Here is a 7,163-nt window from a genome sequence, read left to right as displayed (position 1 = left end):
GTTTACTGCAGTCGATTAAGATTCCTTTTTAGAAATAGGAGCGCGTAACTATGGATTTCGTTAATGTGTTACCTCTAACACCCACTAAGAAGGATTCAATATGGGTCATCATGGATCGATTGACCAAGTTCGCCTACTCTATACCGGTTCGTACTAATTATTCTCTGCACAAGCTGGCGAAGCTTTATATTTCTGAGATAATGAGACTGCATAGAGTACCAGTTTTGATCACCTCTGATAGGGATCTTTGTTTCGCGTCTCGATTTTAGAGGAAGTTACATGAGGCTCTGGGTTCAATGTTAGACTTCAGTACTGCATTCCATCCTCAGACCGATGGTCAGTATGAGAAGGTGTTTCAGATACTAGAAGATAAGTTAAGGTGCTACCGCTCTTATCTTACTCATATTGTCCCTGTTGAAGAGATTGAGGTTAGGCCAAATTTGACCTTTGAGGAAAAGCCGATTCAGATCCTGGATCGTGACGTTAAGGCTCTGAGAAGGAAATCCATTTCACTGGTAAAGGTTCTATGGCGTAATTATGACACTGAGTAGGTCACATGGGAGCTTGAGGATGCGATGTGTCAGTAGTGTCCTCATCTATTCTGGGTATTGCGAATTGTAACGCCCTAAAATTTTAATTTTGGGTATTGTGAATGTGTGACACAAACATCTATCAGCTTTAGTGGTTATGTGTTCTGATAGTGTTTGAGAGGTCCCAAGTTCAAGCCAAGACTTGGGAAAATTTTGGTATTTTTTTGAATAAGCCCTATCTTTGGTCAGTAGGCTTTTAAGTAAAAGTTGGTAAATAATTAACAGAATGGCCTGCTGGTCTGGTAGATAAGAGGAGTGTTGGTGTGAGGGAGGTCATGGGTTTGAGTCTTTGGGATGGAAAATGTTGTATTTTTGCTCCTAATTTTGGCAAGAGTTGTGCTGAATTGGGTTTCTGAGTGGTTGATGTGTAGTGGAAAGTGAGGGAGAGATTTTAGGAGTGAATTAGGGGATTATGGGGGAGAATATCCAAAATCTGATCATTTTTTCAAAAAAAAAAAAAGAGTTGTTTTTCTCTCCATCTTTCTGACGTTTTCTCTCCCCCATCTCTACTGATTGTTTTCTTCTTTGCTTCTTACTCGATTATCTTTTCTTTCCTTTCCTTTATTGCCGAAATTCCCTTGTTCCCCCTAAACCATTCTTTCCTCTTGATTTCGTAGCGTTTAGCAGCACTTGTACAAATTCAGTAAGTGGTTGGGTATCATTTTAAGAGATTATTTTGTATTCAATAGTTTAATTTGGGGGTGTTGGCAACAGGATTTCACGAGGATTAAGGCTCTCATCGTGATTTTTATAAACGTACCGATTTGAAGTTTTTGCGATAATTGTTCATCGTTTTATGAGAAAGTATTTTGGTTTCAGGATTTTGATTAATCACGAGGTAAGAGTGATTATGGTGTTATTTGTTCAATTATAGGCTTTGGAGTGCTTGAGGACTATTTTAGCATTAAAGAAAACTAGGCGTGTACCCAAAACACAAAAATAAGGGATCGACGAAAAATCGAAATTGCTTGCTGTTTGGACAGCAGTAGTAGGCTATCTTTGAAAAATCACCATAAATTTTGGAAACCGAGGATGAAAAAAATATGGGATTAAAGATGTTTGAGTGTAGTTTCTCATAGAAGAAACAAAGTATCAAAATTTTTTTTATTCAATGACCAGAATTAAACGGGGATATATAGCTCGTAGACGTCGAAAAAAAATAGTTTATTTGCATCAAGCTTTCGAGGGGCTCATTCAAGACTTACTCGAACTATTACTCAACAAAGAATAAGAGCTTTGGTTTCAGAATGATTTTGGAATCCCCTATACTAAATTTGGAAAATTATTAAAAATTGTATAAAAATAATTATGGGTTATAATTTATATTTTTGAAATCCTGAATGAGTCTATTTTCAAGAAAAACAAACAGGAACATCCTTCAAATTCTTTACGAGAAGATAATTAATTTTTAGTATAGAAAGGTCAAAACTATCAGACAGCAGAACAGGGGAAGCTTTAAAGAATAAACTGTACTTATCGGCTAAACTAAAAATTTTGAACATTTTATAGTAAGAAGATATGTGAGCCTAGTTCCAGGGAAAATTTGTGGATCTTAATTCAGAATTATGTAGCTTAAGATACAAATAATTTAGTAACAGTGACTCAAGTAGACAACTTTGGAGGGTCATATAAGTAAATAGTGGAAACACATATTAATAATTATCTACCACGGGTTACATTAAAATGGATCACGAGGCCAAGTCCAATTTGGGTCATGTGGGCTACACGGTCGAACATTATGGGCTTGTAGGCCCATTTTCATTGTTTGATTGATAAGGTTGCACGGGTCGCCCAAGTCGAATGAAAGGCCTCGAGCCTAATTTACTGGCAGCTCAGTTGCAAACTACTGTCGAGTGCCGCATTCGGTACTACTTGGAGTGTAGGGATGGTTGGGTTAATTATATCCCCACATGTAGTGTAGGATTGGACGGAGATGGTGTGTAGAGGCTGGATGGGTAGGATTTTGTGTTGCATATATGTTATCACTCATCGACATTGTGATCGGCTAAAGCCCTACTGCATGACTATTTTTGTACTGAGATGGGCTAGGGCACAAACTGGACTGATATTGATACTGAAAAGGGCTTAAGCCCAGACAGTGATTATCTGTTTACTGTCTGTTCATTTGTATGAGAATTACACACTAAGTTTATGTAAACTCACTTCTTCTGTTTAATCTGTATAGGTAATCCCCATATTTACTACCTATTTATGATTTTACTTTTAATCTGTATAGGTAATCTGTATAGGACTCAGTGGTGGTCACACAACTTCTTTTACGCTGTTTACTACCTATTTATGATTTTACTTTTATTTGGGAGTATTTTGCTGTAATTATGACCTTTACGAATTTTGGTTTAAAATTTGGATTTTATACTTTTTTTATTTAAATCTTCTAGTGTTAGGTAAAACTCGGGTTTCAAATGAAATTAATGCTTCATCAAAAATACCACAAATAAGCAAACTGTTTAAAAGCTTCCGCAATAAAAATAAAAAATGTTTTGAAATTTAATAACAATTTGTAAATGAATAATGTTTTGAAAACGAACGACATGATTTGAAGTTAACATAAGATAATAAAAAAAAATAGTTAAATGGAAAAGAGGATTTAGTGACAACATATTTTTCGAAAAGCACTACCATGTGAAGTCGCCAGATTCGGCCATAATGTCCAGGCCGGGTTTGGAGTGTTACATTTATAATTAATTTATAAGTTTTATTTTGAATTAACCTTTTATCTTTTAGAATTTTGTTGTTTAGATTCTTTAAATTTCATTATTTAAGATTTATTAGCTTTTATTGTATATAAATATTGAAGCTGGTCAATCAATAAAGTTATAACAATGTACTCATCATATTCAAAACTTGTATAATTTAATCTTCCATTTCTTATTAAATAGCAACGGACTATGTTTACGTCCACGTGTCTGTACATAAAAGCCGATTATGACGTTACATTTTTTCAGTACCAACAGTCAAAAAAGTAGCCGTTGCTACTGTTCACGCAAGGGCAAAACGTTTCCTCAAGGAAGTGCTTTATCCACGTAAACAGAAAGCGCGCCCTCAAGGACGCGTTTTCTATCCAGTGGACAAAGCGCTTTCTTGAGGTAGCATTTTCCTACTTCGTCACCTGACAACGTGCTGACGTGGAAACGTTTTCGGAAAAATAGGACCATTCTGATAATTAATTTTTACCAAACCCATTTCAATAATTTAAAAAAAAAAAGGGGCTTTTATTTGCATTTTGTCCGTACTCATCATATTCAAAACTTGTATAATTGTTTACGCCCACGTGTCTGTACATAAAAGCCGACGATGACATTACATTTTTCCAGTACCATGTGACGTTCCACTCTCAGGTTTTAACTTTGTCGTATGTTTTATCCTCTCTTCTTTTGTTTTGACTTTGGTGGATCGGTCACTAGGTGTTTTCTTTGGCCTTTTATAATTTAAATTCATAAAACTTGACTTACAGTGCTAAATTATATTTAATTTCATCCATTTATTTCTCTTAGGTACTATAAACTAATGTTCATTTTAAAACTTTGTCAGTGCTGCTTCCTCGCCTTACATTCTATCTTGATGCACAAATTATTATAAATAGTTACAAGAGAAGTCTCTTTACTTTTCACAAAGTATAATTATATTTACAAAGTTACAAGAGAAATCCTCATATTTTTCGCATTTAATGTTCATGCATTTTCCATCTATGCTTCATGATTAATTTAATAATCTTTTATTTTTAAATTTAAAAGCAACAAAGTTACTCTTTTTTCAATTATCTATATTACTCAAAGTCTTAAATTTATTCAAAATAATTTTCAATGAATTACATTTTAAGCTCACAATCAATTATACGAATTACAACTTAATTTTCTTTTTACATTTTTCAAAATTCCTTTTCAATTTTTTTTTTAAAAACCCTTTGAAAACACATTCAAAACTCTTACCACTAACCGCTAACAATCACATGAAATTTAGGACACTAGAGGATCACAAATCATTTCACGAACTTCCCCTAAAATGAACCAAATTAATTAGATAACCCAAAATATGAATCTTTACACCACAATCTTGAAATTTTAGCAAGGCCAAAATAGTTGAATTAGTTAAATGGAAACTAAGTAATAAAAATTTTCGGTAATAATAATAATAAAAGGTTTGTCGGAAGAAAACTTCTAAAAACTTAAAAATAAATTTGTAAATGTTTTATATGTGATTAAGAACGTCAGCATAGCAACATTTTATCCTAACAAAGGAAAAATTCTAAGAAAAGCAGTTAAAAGTCATGAAGAACAAGATTTAGAAATATGTTATGAAAAGGAAATAAATCTTGATGAAATATTATACAATTAATATCGTAATTAGAATCGATACTATATAATATATGTCGCCGGTAATAGACGTATTTTAAAAATAATTGTATAACAAATACAAATGAAAATTTAATTTTACCCTATAGTTCTCAACCAAAAGAAGAAGAGGATAATATTAGTACAAATAGTACACCAATAGGAATAAAGACATTCATATTCCTATATTTCCTACTAAACCAAGAATAATTCTAGAAACACTAGAACAGAGGAAATTCAAACTTCAACAATCAATGAAAAAGTGAATGTTGGAATAAATATTAAAATTACATTTGAATTTAGTAAATATAAGAATATATTCTCTAAATGCTTTGATAGAATCTGGAGCTACAATCGGTAGTTGCGGAAGAAATGCCATACACAGAGAAAATGGGAATTAATGAGAAAACCTATAAAAATTATAGGTATAGATGATCATAAAACCATAATTAATTATAAAGCCAAAAATATACCAATCTACATAAACAATGTTAGATTTGTAATTCCTAAGATTTTATCTTTTCCTAAAATGCGAGGAGATATATTATTAGGAAATAATTTTATATGTTAATATTTACCTTTTACTATTGATAGAAATTTTATTATGTTATCTCTGAGAAAAAAAGTCTGTGGAAATACCATTAATAGATAATAATAATACTGTGTGTAATAAAAATTTTACACCAATTAAAATAGATTATTGTAATTTATGGAGTACTAATATATGTTGACTCTTTTAGTAGGTATTACGGATAGAGGTAAAAAAACCTCTACAAGAAATAGTTGGTGAATGGACAACCGTTCACAAAAAACCCAACAAAGGGAAAGCAGCATCAAATTTCAAATAAGGATTTGTACTTGCAGAAATACCATTTTATCCTAAACAGAGATATTATGTGCCATATCCAATGGTAAAACAACTTGTTGGAACAAATGTTTTAGTATATCCAATGGTAAACCAACCAATTGGAACTTCTTCATTGACCCCAAAAAAGGTGAGTCAATCACAATAGTCTCAAGATCAAAATTTGGCATTTCAAACAAGTTATGCTGAAGCTATCAAGGGAGCAGAAACTTTGTCGAAACAACAATAAATTCAAGATATAAAAGATCTTTCAAAAATAAAAGATTTTTATAGTCCTGGTATACCACCAAAGTTTTATAATTTTATTAATGAGATATGGAAAACCCATATTTCAAATCAAAGAGCCAATTTCAGAAGAGCTCTTACACAGTTTTCATTATTTTTAGTTGAAAAAACAACTAAGGAAAATGAAGCTGAAGATTTACTATTAAAATCTATTTTATATAGAGAATGGGATGAATTCCAACTCTATATTATGGATATTAATGAGATAAACAATCTTCTTAATATACTTCAATATTTTACTCATAAAGGAAAAACAATTCTATTATGAATAAGATATTTAGAATCATTTATATAACAAATCTAGACAGATTTTACTTGTAGAAATATTTACTAGAATAAATGGAATTATCGCAACTAGTAGCTCAATTTCAAAAATCTTTTTCGAATATTTTCTACAATCTTATGTTTTACTAATTTTATAGGTGAAAGTTTTCTAACTATAAAATATAGATTGAATCATGAACTATTTGATATAACAAGTATTCAATGGGGTTTTGTAAAAGAAATAGTTGTACAAAATTTTTCTTTTCATCTTTTAAAAGATTTTCCAGCAGTGGTAAAATCTTTACTGCAAAACATCATAAGCAATGCTGATTTTTTTTACTATTTCTATATTCAAATTAGTAGTTTTCTTGGTATTGCTGAAAAAGAAAAATTTTATCAGCCATATCAAAATGGGTTATTCATAAAATGCTTGGAAGTCCCCGATTATCTGCCTTTAATGAAGATAAAAAAATGCTTGGCAAAAACAATTGGTAGGTGTTATAATAATCCAAGCTATTATCAAAACCAGGTTGGGATTGATTTAATAGCTAAAGCAAAATATCTTCTTCAACAAAAAGGCTATCAATTCAAGACTGATGGAAGAAGAATAATGTCATACCATTCCGGAATTATTGAAGAAAAAAATGAAGAATTCACTCAACTATTAAAACAGATAGCTGATATGGAAATTGAAGATTTTCCATCTAATATTCTGGAACAGATAAAAAACATATGGGAAACTTGTCATGAAGACATTTCCACAATTCATCATTTCTAATCAAAAAAGACGAATCAAGACGGTTGAAG

Source organism: Gossypium raimondii, chromosome 7 (assembly GCF_025698545.1).
Source record: "Gossypium raimondii isolate GPD5lz chromosome 7, ASM2569854v1, whole genome shotgun sequence".
NCBI lineage: Eukaryota > Viridiplantae > Streptophyta > Magnoliopsida > Malvales > Malvaceae > Gossypium > Gossypium raimondii.
Note: the sequence above shows the minus strand (reverse complement) of the source record.